At 35.1% G+C, this 14,864-nt stretch overlaps 1 protein-coding gene across 1 annotated transcript in view; it reads right to left on the bottom strand.

Moving 5' to 3' along the window:
* Positions 1 to 14,408, bottom strand: part of LOC114935522 (acyl-CoA Delta-9 desaturase-like) — a 43,310-nt gene extending 28,902 nt beyond the window's left edge. Inside the window, exon 1 of the mRNA XM_085483193.1 lies at positions 14,185 to 14,408. The gene's annotated coding sequence lies outside the window, so the exon portion shown is untranslated. The remainder of the gene's footprint in view (positions 1 to 14,184) is intronic.
* Positions 14,409 to 14,864: the final 456 nt, after the last annotated feature.

Below are 14,864 nucleotides of genomic sequence, written 5' to 3'. Positions count from 1 at the left end.
CCCGCACTCGTGACCAATTGTCAACTTTCCGCACTTGATACACAATATACTATTGTAGGTAGATGTTGGCAAATCGTTATTTTGCGTACAGAAATCGCTTACGAAAAGTGCCACTTTGCATGCACGTGTAATACAAAATACAATGTGTTGCACATACGGAAGTTGGCTATTGTCCACACGTGCGGGTAAACGCGCACTCGTGACCAATAGCCAACTTTCCGTACTTGTAACACAATATACTATAGCAGTACGCCAAATTTTTTAACTAACACTTTTTTATTTTTTATTGATTCTTTATACGACTCTATATAGGTTTGCAATTTTAATTTTCCACTAATACAAGTTTCTACTTTTACTTGTAATTTTTATTATTTTTATTTTTTGATATTATTATTTTTGTAGTACGCTTCTACATGGATTTGCAATGGTTAATTATAGAATTCTACATGAGTTTGCAATGGTTAATTTTTTATAGAATTCTACATGAGTTTGCAATGGATAAATTTTGACTACTGGTGAGCTTATACTAGGTACTTTTTTTACCATTTTTTTTAAAGATCAGTTTTTAAAGATTATTTTTCAATGCGAAGCGAGGTTCCACATGATTTTGCAAATTTCACTACAATTTTTAAAATTGATAGCGCATTTCGTGCAAAAAGAAGCGCGTCTTTCCTCGTTAGCACACGTCCTGGTAGCGCACCTCGTGTGCTATTGAGAAAAGAAACGCGTCTCTTCTCGTTAGCACACGTCTCGGTAGCACATCTCGTGCACTATCGGAAAAAGAAACGCGTCTTTTCTCGACAGCACACGTTCCGGTAGTGCTCCTCGTGCGGGAAAGAAACGCGATTGGCGTGCTATCGAGAAAAATAAAATATATAATGTGCGTTATCGGGACTGTTTAATTTTCTTGTGTGTTATCGGGATGCGTACTAAAAGAATGTGGGCTATCGGGAATTATTTTTAATTTGACGTGTGCTATCAGGCTGTGCGTTATCGCACCATGTGCTAACGAATCCCGCGCAACATAATGACATACAAATACAATTATATTACTTATATTACTTATTTTGTAAATTTAACGTATAAGACAGGCAATAAGAGCCAAATCGCGGATGACAATGCGTTATCCTAACGAAACTAAATTATTTTTCGTTAGAATTAAATACCGGTGCACAAGGCACCAAATTTTACTTGGACACGGCCAAGATTTTAAATATGAAATAATCTCATACTTGAGATTTAATTTCAATACCCCTTTAACCCCCCTACGGAAAATAAATAAATGAATGCAAGAGAAAAATATAGATCCGAAAGTCGTTGAATCGGGAATCGAACCCGAGACCTTTCGCTTGCCGGGCGACTGCTCTTCCAGCTGAGCTATTCAGATCCCTTCGATTCTATACTTTTCTCTGTTATATATATTAATGTTGGTAAACAAACGCATTTAAGCCAGCGTGTATAAATTTAAGAGTTTAACAAGGCTCTGTAATATAAATATAAATTTAACGTATAAGACAGGCAATAAGAGCCAAATCGCGGATGACAATGCGTTATCCTAACAAAACTAAATTATTTTTCGTTAGAATTAAATACCGGTGCACAAGGCACCAAATTTTACTTGGACACGGCCAAGTTTATATTTATATTACAGAGCCTTGTTAAACTCTTAAATTTATACACGCTGGCTTAAATGCGTTTGTTTACCAACATTAATATATATATGTAGGAATCACGGATTGTGTCTTATTTCGGATAGAATAATAAAGTATTACGAGAAATGGTTTAATATAGATATATTCAGATAACTTATCCGCAGTTCCACGTACTCTACTGCTTCGCGAAATTCGGTGCTCTTCTCCCGGAACCTCGGGAGAGACGCTTTATATCTTTGTCAAGCCCCGCGTGAGCCAATCAGGAAGCGACACATCGAGTGTTCAAATTCGCATATCTAATCCATCGCATGGCAAAACAAGAGTACAAAAACTGTCTCAAGACAAATACGGGCTCGAGACAATAGACCCGCAAGTCACAATAAATTTCGGCCACGACCGATTCGTCAACACGAGAAATAACAATATATCAAAACAACTTGAAATAAAAACGGACTTAAGACGATAAATTCTCGATTCCTACATTCGGCCATCCTGCGTTAATATCTGTCCTCAGATATTCTCCTCGGAAACCTCGTCATCGGTCGTTATTTCATCTTCTTCATTTATCCAACGCTTCATATATTCAGCTGCAGTGGATGTCTCATAAGGCCCTTCATGTATGCCCACCTTCTCGACGATGTAGCGGTCAATTCGCAATATCCTTTTAACCCGATACGGGCCCAAATACTTGTGCGCCAATTTTAACCCAGGGTTAGCCTGCGTTCTTTTGATAGCCACTCGGTCGCCCACTACGTAAGGCATAGCCGGCTTCCTTCGCTTGTTGAATCCTCGGCGATTCTCCTGCTGTGTCTGTCGAATAATTTCCTTGGCTTGACTCCTTATTTCATCACGGTTTTCTTTGAATATAGAAATTAGCTCTTTCTCCACCAATTCTCGGATGGAGACGTCGTCTTTCATCTTAATATCTGTCCCGAACAGTAACCTGAAGGGCGTCGTTCCAATGCTCCTATGTTGCGTGGCATTCAAATATTTCTGCACTGTATCTAAATATTTATGCCACTCTTCTGGTCGGGGGGCAGACAGCTTTGTCAACAGCGGAATTAACGTCCGGTTGACTCGTTCGACTTGCCCGTTGGCTCTGGGCATTCCCGTTGTGGTAAGGACATGTTGCATTCCTTCCGTCTTGCAATATTCCTGAAAATCGTTGGAGGTGAATGCGGACCCGCGGTCCGAAATAAGTCTTCTCGGATTTCCAAAAACATGCGACTGTTTTGTTAAGCACGCCAACACCTCCGCTGTGTTCGCCGTCTTAACAGGATAAAACCATACAAACTTTGTAAACGCGTCTATTACCGCCAGTATATATCGATACTGTTTCCGCGTCGAAGGGAGCGGTCCCAGGTGATCAAGATGAAACGTATCCAAAGGAGTCTCTCCCTTCTCGATGGGATGCAACAATCCTTCCTTCTTACCATATTTCCTTTCGACTAGGATGCACAACACGCAATTTCGAACAACTTTTTCGACTTTCGCTTTCAAGTCCGGAATCCAATAATCTTTCGCGACTATACGCTCAGTTTTACCCGCTGGCATATGACCTTTTTCGTGTACGTACCGGATAATTTGCGTGTGCATCGGTCGGGGAATCACCATTCGCTCTTTATCGCTAGTTAATTTATATAAAATTCCTGCTCGCATTACAAAGTTATCAGTCTTTTTCGCCTCTACCAGCTCAATAATTTCTCGCAAACGAACGTCTTCGCATTGAGCTTTCCGAATTCGCGTTATTATATTATCTTCGCACTCATTCCACATGCACACAGGCAACGGATTTCGGCTTAGCGCGTCCACATACGCCATCGCTTTCCCGGGGCGGTGCTCAATCGTATAATTAAATTCTTCCAACTGCAGAGCCCACCTTGCCAAGCGCACGCATAAATCTTTTTTGCTCATAGTAAGACTGAACGCTTTACAATCTGTCAATATTTTAAAAGGAATGCCTATTAGATACACGCGCAATTTTTTTAACGCTTTAATGACTGCGAGCACCTCGAGTTCATAACTGCTAATAAATTTACGGAAATAACCTGATAATCCTAGAAAACTCTGAATCTGCCTCACGTTCCTCGGCTCAGGAAATCTTGTGACCGCGTCCGTTTTTATCGCCGACGGCCGCACCACACCCTTACGCATCCACTCGCCTATCTGTGTTTTTATTATCGGCTTCTCCTGTTCGGAACATCTCCGCGCTCGCTGATACACAGGTTCATCGTCCTTAAGAATTAATCGCATTTTTACATCTATATCGCGTATTTTATTCGGCGTATAATTTTGTATCATATTTTCTAATGTATCTCTATTTTTATCGTCACGGTGCGCAATGTCAAATTTATTTGCTTCATACTCATAGTCGATTTGTAACACTTCAGGTATCTTTGACAATCCCTGATCCGAATTTGGCCTCAAAACTAATATTTCATTCTTTATTAAAATCTCTACAGTTCTTAGAAAATCGGCTCCAATAATTAAATTATATCGCATGAGCTCATCGGAAACTACCCATATTTTCATTGAATACACGCTATCATCTATACGAACGTCGGCCTCGAACTCGCCTAACGTCTCATTACCGTCCGAGCCTATGCCGCGGAAATAGATTTTATTCTCTTTTAACGGAACGTTCAATCGACTATAGCAATCCGCACGCATTAAGCACATATCGCTACCGGTATCTATTATCGCTCGGATATCGCAATCAACGATGCGCACGTCTTTATAATATTTTCTATCGCGGAACTCGCTCACCGCACAACTATCTTTAGTGCTCGTTTTTCCAGTGCACTTCGCAGCTACGTGCCCGCGCTCGCCGCACCGAAAACACTTCACTCCACTTTCTTTTGTCGGGCAATTCGCACTGATGTGATTTTGTCCGCCGCAATTATAACATCGTCGTGGTTTCTGCGCCTCGCCGTCGCCTCTCCACTGCCTCGCTCCTCCCTGAGATCTCGCGTCACCGCCAGGTTGTCCCATCGGGGTTGCCGTACTATCCTTCTGACCCTTCGGCCGAAAGGTCACCCTTTCAAATGCCCGCAACAAGGATGCCGTCGTCTCAAATCCCTGGATCCGCGCTTGGTTTTGCAAATTTATATCCGCTATTCCGTCGATGACGTAATCAACGAGATCGCCTTTTTCGACTGGCACCTTATTCGCCAGAATTATTTTATCGTGGAGGTACGCGCTGAAGGCCTCGTCTTTCCTCCAGATTCGTCCCTCAAATTCTTTTCTGCGTGCTACTTTATTCGGGCGGTGGTCGAACATGTCCTTCATTTCCGCTAAAAGATCGTCTGCCGATATCTCGATGTGCTCCGGTTTTGAACAAAACCATTCGGCCGCTTTTCCTTTGAGGCGTGAGCCTATTAGTATTTTAATCATATTATCTCGCAACCCATAGGTAGTCGCGAGGAGACGCACCTGCTTCTCCCAGACGCTCCAGGAGTCGGTGGCCCCGTCAAAATGTGCTAACAATTCAGCAATCGCTGTTATGCCGACTCGCACCGTCGCTCCCATTGTCTCCGTCCATCTCTCACTTTCTCGGCCACGCTCGGTCTCTCGCTCTCTCTCTCTTGCCCGAAGATGATCAGCCTCTCGCCGCGCCAACGCGAGCTCTCGCCCTAGGAGTTCTCTCTCTCTCCTGAGCATGTCCAGCTCCCGTCGGGTCATCTCCGTCTCGCTCACACCGGATGCCGCGGATGCCACGGATGCATCTTGTTCTTCGTTGTGCAACATATTATTCTGCACATTGTTTTCTCGCTCGCCGAGCCAATCACCCACAGGATCCGCTTCCAATAATCGGCTAATTAATTCGTTTTTTGCTCCAGTCGTACTTAGCCCCAAAGTCCTCAGCTTCTCCTTAAGCACCAGGACCGTTAAACCAGAGGAACTCTTCGTAGGACTCATTACGTCTCGTCGACTTACTCAAAGTCAAACTTGTCCTTCGCTCCAATGCACTCAGCACTCTCAGGCAACGCTATCGCACTCGGTATTACTGCAGCTTGTTACTGTCTCTCACAGTTCCATCCCGGACGAGCCCCCAAAATTTTGTAGGAATCACGGATTGTGTCTTATTTCGGATAGAATAATAAAGTATTACGAGAAATGGTTTAATATAGATATATTCAGATAACTTATCCGCAGTTCCACGTACTCTACGGCTTCGCGAAATTCGGTGCTCTTCTTCCGGAACCTCGGGAGAGACGCTTTATATCTTTGTCAAGCCCCGCGTGAGCCAATCAGGAAGCGACACATCGAGTGTTCAAATTCGCATATCTAATCCATCGCATGGCAAAACAAGAGTACAAAAACTGTCTCAAGACAAATACGGGCTCGAGACAATAGACCCGCAAGTCACAATAAATTTCGGCCACGACCGATTCGTCAACACGAGAAATAACAATATATCAAAACAACTTGAAATAAAAACGGACTTAAGACGATAAATTCTCGATTCCTACATATAACAGAGAAAAGTATAGAATCGAAAGGATCTGAATAGCTCAGCTGGAAGAGCAGTCGCCCGGCAAGCGAAAGGTCTCGGGTTCGATTCCCGCTTCAGCGACTTTCGGATCTATATTTTTCTCTTGCATTCATTTATTTATTTTCCGTAGGGGGGTTAAAGGGGTATTGAAATTAAATCTCAAATATGAGATTATTTCATATTTAAAATCTTGGCCGTGTCCAAGTAAAATTTGGTGCCTTGTGCACCGGTATTTAATTCTAACGAAAAATAATTTAGTTTCGTTAGGATAACGCATTGTCATCCGCGATTTGGCTCTTATTGCCTGTCTTATACGTTAAATTTATATTTATATTACAGAGCCTTGTTAAACTCTTAAATTTACTTATTTTGACTTATATTACTTATATGTGACATATGACATGAACACGATAATCACGAAGCATCACTAGTCACTGGTGCAATTTTGTGTCAAACGTTTCAACTGATCAAAATTTGAGTGAGTTCCGACTGTCACAGTATCAATTGAACACGATAATATTTCCCAATCTGACACAGTCTCGAAATAACACAGTTTCGATTGAACATAGTTCCGATTGGACACAATTCCTTCTAACATGGTACTGATTGGACGCATACAATTGCTATCAGACACAATCTTAATCTGATACAGTCCCAATCAGACACAGCTAATCGGATACAGTGTTGATTGATTCAGCCCCGATCGGAAGAGAACTACGATGTCCATGGCCCACAGATTTGACTATGAATTATTGTTAAATGAATCATTTAGAACAAAACTAAGAATGGTCAAAGTTGCTTATCGTTTTAGAGAAATCGATCTTTTATTATCATAATTATATAAACTAATGTGGAACCTTACGACGCGTAGGTGTATGCGTAAACACAGTGGATACCGCCCTGTGGGAGGCTCCACTATTAAAAAACTAAACGCAAGTTTGGATTGAATCTCGCTTCGCGTGGAAAGTTGCAAACTCATGTGTAAATAAGAAAATCATGTGGAAATGTTTGGCGCAATACACTACCATGTCTCTTGAAGCTGATTAAAGTTTGAGACATTCCTGGAGCAAATATTAAAAATTCATATAAATACAATATAAATATGCAGAATAATATAGCAATATAATATAGCAATGTAATATAGCATAGAATATAATACATAAAATTTTGATACATTAATTCGAAAACATCCCTTATATTTAAGAAATTGTCGAAATTGTCTCTTATATTCCTGAAAACATTCTGGTTTTGTTAAAATCATTTCTCCCATTTCTATTGTTACACATGGCACTCTCTAAGAGTCACACACAAAATATTGTAGAATTATTACCGGTCAGATACACTCTACGGAAGATACTCTTATACTCGAAAAATTGCCTCCAGATCGCAAAATAATTCTGCGTAAAATATGTAATAAAAGATTTATATAAAATATCCAAGACTGCATAATAACGTATGTATAATATAACAAATTTATTTAGCAGTTATTTGTTATTACTTTATTTTCATATTATTGGACAACACAATTTATAATTAGCTGCTCATACTTTTTTCTTGCGAACAATTATGTTTCTTTACATTTATTTATTCCTTTGCTTTTTTGTACATAAAATTATTAATGTAAGATCAATGAAAAACGATATTTCGTTTATGTAAAATTATGTCAAACTTAATTTATAATTTAAGTATAAATTTAAATATAAAATATTTCAAAAAAGTGATCCGATTGCCAGTTGAAATATTGAAATAAAGATATCAGGGAATCAATTGACCAATACTAGCTAAGGTAAATAATCTTTTATTGAAAAAGACGCAACGTTTCGACCCCAAATTTATTATTGATATCTTGTCATGTTCTGATCGTAGACAAGAAATTGACATTATGATCATTTAGTTTTTACCACTTTTTTGTAACAGGTATTTTTTTAACACTATTATATTTATGATTTTCCGTATTTGTTTTGTATTGTCATTTTTTTTCTGAAATTTATAATTTAATTTGTAGCCTGAAGAGGACCCAATTCGGGGTCGAAACATTGCGTCTTTTTCAATAAAAGATTATTCACCTTAGCCAGTATTGGTCAATTGATTCCCTGATATCTTTATAAAATATTTCGTAAAAACCATTCTCTTGTTGATCATGCTACTTTTATAACTTTTTATAGTAAATATTGCACAAAATCGATTTGTATAAGAAATTGAGAGGGTCCCGTTAGCATATGATAACAATTCAATAGCACATGTTTTTACCTATTAAAAAGAATTAAAAAGTGGCGCCAAGTCCACGCACCATGTGAAAAAATGTTATATAGAAACAGTGTTTTTACATTACTGTAAAAACTGATCGAAAAAGATGTTATTTTATTTTTATACAATATAATTTAACTGTATAATATAATAATTATAATATTAAGAATATTTAGTCGGCTCTCTGAAATAAATGCATAATATCTCCAGTTCCATCTTGGCCAATAGAGCCAAATGCAATGTTATTGCGAAAAATTAAAAAACTTAGGAATTCGTATCTTATGGTTAAGATCTTAAAATTCCCCTTGTTCGTGTGTTAACCCTGTAAAGAAATAGGCAAGAAAAATATTGGTACAAAAGTCGGCTGAATCGGGAATCGAATCCGAGACCTTTTGCTTGCCAGGCGACTGCTCTTTCAAATATTCTTAATATTGTTTCTTTGCGTCTGGGCCTATTATTACAACGCTTTGGGGTGAAAGCATTGAGAAAAGTATTGTTTCGTAAGTGTCTGAATAGCTCAGTTGGAAGAGCAGCCGTCCGGCAAACGAAAGGTCTCGGGTTCGATTCCCGATTTAGCCGACTTTCGGACCAATATTTTTATCGCCTATTTCTTTACAGAGGGTTTAAAATAGAAACAAGGGGAACTTTGAGATCTCAACCATAAGATATGAATTCCTAAGTTTCTTAATTCTTCACAATAACATCGCGTTTGGCTCTATTGGCCGAGATGGAGATGGAGATGTTATATATAATAATTATAATTCTAAAAAAATAATATAATAATTAAATGCTCTTAAATTCAAATAAAGTATTACACATATAAAAGGCTAATAAAAGCAGAAGTAATATTACGGTTATAAAAACTAATTTATTACATTTCATCAATTTGTACTGATAGAAACAATAAAGTTTAAATTAATCTAAAATTATAAAAATAAAATCGAAAGTTAAAACGAATGAGAAAGCGAACGTTTCGATCCAATTTTTCGGATCTTCTTCAGCGCAGTACAAAAAGCAAATTAAAATCACCAAAGTCTAAATGTTTTTAACGTATAAATGTCTAATAAACATATTTAGACGCGGTTACATCAGTAAACGAAATAAAACGTCGTAAGATTAATATGACTCTCACTAAGCCATCACATTTACGTTACTGTGGGAAGCGATCCTCTCTAGTTTTTTGACTACGAGATTGGCAAGTGTTAAAATATAGAATATTAATTGCATCCTATAAATTAAAATAATTTTCTCATTACACCTCACTAATTATAAGATCCACAATCAAGTGCGTTATGAAACAATAATCTAACAATTGGTATAAAAAAATGCTAATAAAAACTTACATATATTTATGATGTGACAATATTTTAGTTGTAACAGTAGCAAAAGTGACGCTAGTGTAATTCTCATGTCAGTAGAACGGCTCAGAGGAAACTGAAGCTCAGTTGGAAATGTAAGGTGACAAACAATTATAATCATTTTGTAAAGGTGACAAACAATTATAATCATTTTGTATTTGTTATTTAACCTTAGAGTTTAGGTAGTCTCTCTATAGCTTCGATATAAATATCAGATAGATTTTCAGTATCAGTCTGTAGATTGAGACTATTGAATGAGACTGTTATATAACATAACACCGGTCTTATTTAAAATTAATAGTTAAAAGAGGAACACGTCCCATTCGTCGTTGACGAAACATTATAGCGATGGGACGTGTTCCTCTTTTAACTATTAATTTTAAATAAGACCGGTGTTATGTTCCGTTAATCTCATTTTAATTGATAAAATTTTCACTTGATAAGAACCACAACCAAATGGTCGAAACGTCGTGAAAGTATTGAATAAAATTGCTAGTTACGTCGAAATTAAGTTTGCCAAGTTTTTTTTTTGTATAAATGTTTTATATGATTATTTTTTAGTTTTTAGAAGTATTAATTTTACAACATAAGATTTTGTCAATTGACAATTTTTTATATCTATTTTTCTAGAATTATAATTATATTGTACAACTAAATTATATTGCGCAGAGATAAAATAATATTTTAGGAATAGTATATATATCGCTAGTGGTAAATATAAATTGGTAGAGTTAAATCGACGTAACTAGCCAGTTTATTTAATTAAATTCACAACGTTTCGACGATTTGATTGTGGTCCTTATCAAGTGAAATACACTATAAACAAAAAGACAGTAGTTTTTACATTTAGAACGCATTTATAATAAATAATAATAAAATATAAATTAGAATTACAAAGGACGTACTTAATTAATAAACGATGTACTGATTAAATTGTACTTATAAAGAATCTAATAAATTATCACGGTAATAAATATAAATAAGGAAAAAGAAGAAACACGTCTAATCAGTATGATGCTCAGTCAACAACTAAATTGACACAGTTAAAAAGACATCTATACGATCTTTATAATTTTATCATAAATATTTGTCAAATTTTCAGTGTCCCTTTGTAAGTTAATTGTGTTGTCATGCTTCTTAATTAAGAACATTTCAGCAATCTCTCTCTTTCTTATGTGTTTCTCGTTATGTAAAATGACTGGCGATGTCCAATTAAATTCGTGTCCAAATTCACATTTATGTTTACTAATGACTGACAATGAGTGATTAGTTGTATGCAATTTTATGTTATTGAAATGTTCTTTAATCCGCGTACATAAATGCCTCTTTGTTTGGCCGATATAAGAAGCATCACAATCTTTACAATCAATCTTATACACTACATTAGTTCGAAACTCGTTGTTTAATTTGTCTTTTCCACGTTTTATCAAAGTATTTAATTTCTTAGGCATACTGTAGACCACATTCAGGTTAAATTTTTTAAGTAAACGTTTAATATCATCACTAACATCTTCTACATATGGTAGCGGAATAACACATGCTTTTTTCGGATGTAGAGCAGATCTATCGTTAGACAACGATTCCAGAAAATCACTATTGCCGTCATTTTTTAAAAAATTTATTCTTCTATTTACATATTTATTGATAATGTGTTTAGGAAAACTATTGTTAATTAAAATATCTTTAACAATCTCAATATTGGTCCGGTGGAATTGATCGTCGGAAAGTAAAATTGCGTGGTCTATTAAGTTATAAATGGTATTAATTTTATATTTGATTGGGTGATAAGATAAAAAGTTAATGTATCTACCCGAACAAGTAGGTTTCCTAAACCAATTCGTGATAAGTTTATTCCCCCTACGAATGACTTTGGAGTTTAAGAAATTAATAGAAGAATCAACTTCAATTTCGTGAGTAAATTTCAAACGCTCGTGATAATTATTAAACGTTATTAGAATTTCATTTATTTTGGAATTTGGTAAAATCACAAAAATGTCGTCCACATATCTGTAAAAGGTCCGAACATTGAAACTTAATGAGTTTAAACAATTTGTTTCTAAATCGTCCATTACTAAATCGGCTAAAATCGAAAAAGAAACATATAAGTTTCTTTGATAGATTTATACATAATGCTTTTTCATTATCTAGCAAATATTTACAGAATAATAAAGATTTAATTGTCACTAAGGCTGATAAAGGACAGACCACTGTCGTTATGAATAGGAACGAATACTTGCAATATATGGAACTTATGTTGCATGACTCCTCTACATACAAGATGTTAAATAAAAATCCTATTAAGAAACTGACTAATAAAATAAATACGTTAATTAAATCTTGGCTTAAAAATGACATCATCGACTACTCTACGTATAATTTTTTAAACTGTACTAATGGGAATTTACCTCGTTGCTACGGACTTCCAAAAATCCATAAAATCGGTTACCCATTGCGCATTATTGTTTCATCCTTGGGCAGTCCATTATACAACATTTCTACTTATATTACAGTTAGTTCTTTGTTTACTAATATCCCTAAAGAACTAGTGTTTACTGCTATTGAAAACCGTTGGAATGATATTGGTAAAATAACAAAATTAAATTTGCAACAATTCCTACGTGCAGTCGAAATAATATTAAGCTCGACCAGTTTTTAGTTTAACGGACAATTTTATGAACAGATCTATGGCAGTCCTATAGGGTTCTCATTATCACCGATTTTAGCCGATTTAGTAATGGACGATTTAGAAACAAATTGTTTAAACTCATTAAGTTTCAATGTTCGGACCTTTTACAGATATGTGGACGACATTTTTGTGATTTTACCAAATTCCAAAATAAATAAAATTCTAATAACGTTTAATAATTATCACGAGCGTTTGAAATTTACTCACGAAATTGAAGTTGATTCTTCTATTAATTTCTTAAACTCCAAAGTCATTCGTAGGGGGAATAAACTTATCACGAATTGGTTTAGGAAACCTACTTGTTCGGGTAGATACATTAACTTTTTATCTTATCACCCAATCAAATATAAAATTAATAACATTTATAACTTAATAGACCACGCAATTTTACTTTCCGACGATCAATTCCACCGGACCAATATTGAGATTGTTAAAGATATTTTAATTAACAATAATTTTCCTAAACACATTATCAATAAATATGTAAATAGAAGAATAAACTTTTTAAAAAATGACGGCAATAGTGATTTTCTGGAATCGTTGTCTAACGATAGTTCTGCTCTGCATCCGAAAAAAGCATGTGTTATTCCGCTACCATATGTAGAAGATGTTAGTGATGATATTAAACGTTTACTTGAAAAATTTAACCTGAATGTGGTCTACAGTATGCCTAAGAAATTAAATACTTTGATAAAACGTGGAAAAGACAAATTAAACAACGAGTTTCGAACTAATGTAGTGTATAAGATTGATTGTAAAGATTGTGATGCTTCTTATATTGGCCAAACAAAGAGGCATTTATGTACGCGGATTAAAGAACATGTCAATAACATAAAATTGCATACAACTAATCACTCATTGTCAGTCATTAGTAAACATAAATGTGAATTTGGAGACGAATTTAATTGGACATCGCCAGTCATTTTACATAACGAGAAACACATAAGAAAGAGAGAGATTGCTGAAATGTTCTTAATTAAGAAGCATGACAACACAATTAACTTACAAAGGGACACTGAAAATTTGACAAATATTTATGATAAAATTATAAAGATCGTATAGATGTCTTTTTAACTGTGTCAATTTAGTTGTTGACTGAGCATCATACTGATTAGACGTGTTTCTTCTTTTTCCTTATTTATATTTATTACCATGATAATTTATTAGATTCTTTTTAAGTACAATTTAATCAGTACATCGTTTATTAATTAAGTACGTCCTTTGTAATTCTAATTTATATTTTATTATTATTTATTATAAATGCGTTCTAAATGTAAAAACTACTGTCTTTTTGTTTATAGTGTATTTCACTTGATAAGGACCACAACCAAATCGTCGAAACGTTGTGAATTTAATTAAATAAACTGGCTAGTTACGTCGATTTAACTCTACCAATTTATAAAATAATATTATTATTTAAAGCAAATTTTTACAATAATGCAAAAACACTGTGTTTTGCGAACACTTTTTCACATGGCGCGTAGATTTAGCGCTCTTTTTTTACCTTTTTCTAAAAAAGGTTCTACATCTCAAGATCAATTTTTAAAAAATGTGTAATACTTTCAAATAAGAAAATTTTTCGTCACGATTCAATAACAAAATAGTATTTGGTCTGTATTGCATATAGATTTTTCATTATTTATTACGATAGATGAAAACGCGATTATCATATCAAGAAATTAAAAATTAAAGACTGACACTGATACAGCATAACAAAAGATAATCTCCTAAATTGTATCGACTTACCACTTTTCTATTACTCAACTCTCACAGCTGCTTTGGGATATTAAAATTGATAACGAATTGTTTCTTTTGTCGGAACGACAAACAAGCAAACTGACAGCAAGATGTGGTTCTTTTTAATCAAGGTGCAATGATTACTTTTTTTAATAGTTTCATCGATTAACTTTACTGCTTGTAGATATAAGTAAATTGAGATAAACAAACAATCTACGATAACGAGCGACGACGATAAAAGAACTGTGAGGCACAGATATCATATGTCGAATTATATATTATTGTCAGTGTTTAGAGTGAGAGAGAAGAAAAAAGAGCCTATCAGCACATCCGCTAAAAAAGTACGAATCATGTGAATATTTTTCTTGTAAAATAGAGTTAAATAAATTAGAATAAATATTAATTTTAATGTAATACATAATGCAAGTAGCTTTGACTTTGACGTATTGTATATATAGTCACTTTCTAAAGATTTTAATAGTCATTCTTATCATTCAACCATTGTTTATTAAAAAGTTATTAGCAAATAAATGTGCATAAAAATTGAGCTTTAAAAGTAAATTCATAATTCAGAAAGAAAATCTACTAAGTTCAAATAGAAAGATGGCCTGTACCTTCGAAGGTATTAATGTACGTAGGATCCATGTTTATTACACATTTGTTTTTTATTTTAATCAATATTATTTGTT

Source organism: Nylanderia fulva, unplaced genomic scaffold (genome assembly GCF_048542155.1).
Source record: "Nylanderia fulva isolate GAGA-0341 unplaced genomic scaffold, ASM4854215v1 Scaffold235, whole genome shotgun sequence".
NCBI classification, from domain to species: domain Eukaryota; kingdom Metazoa; phylum Arthropoda; class Insecta; order Hymenoptera; family Formicidae; genus Nylanderia; species Nylanderia fulva.
The sequence above is the reverse complement of the archived record's forward strand: the minus strand, read 5'-3'. Positions and strand labels throughout refer to the sequence as shown.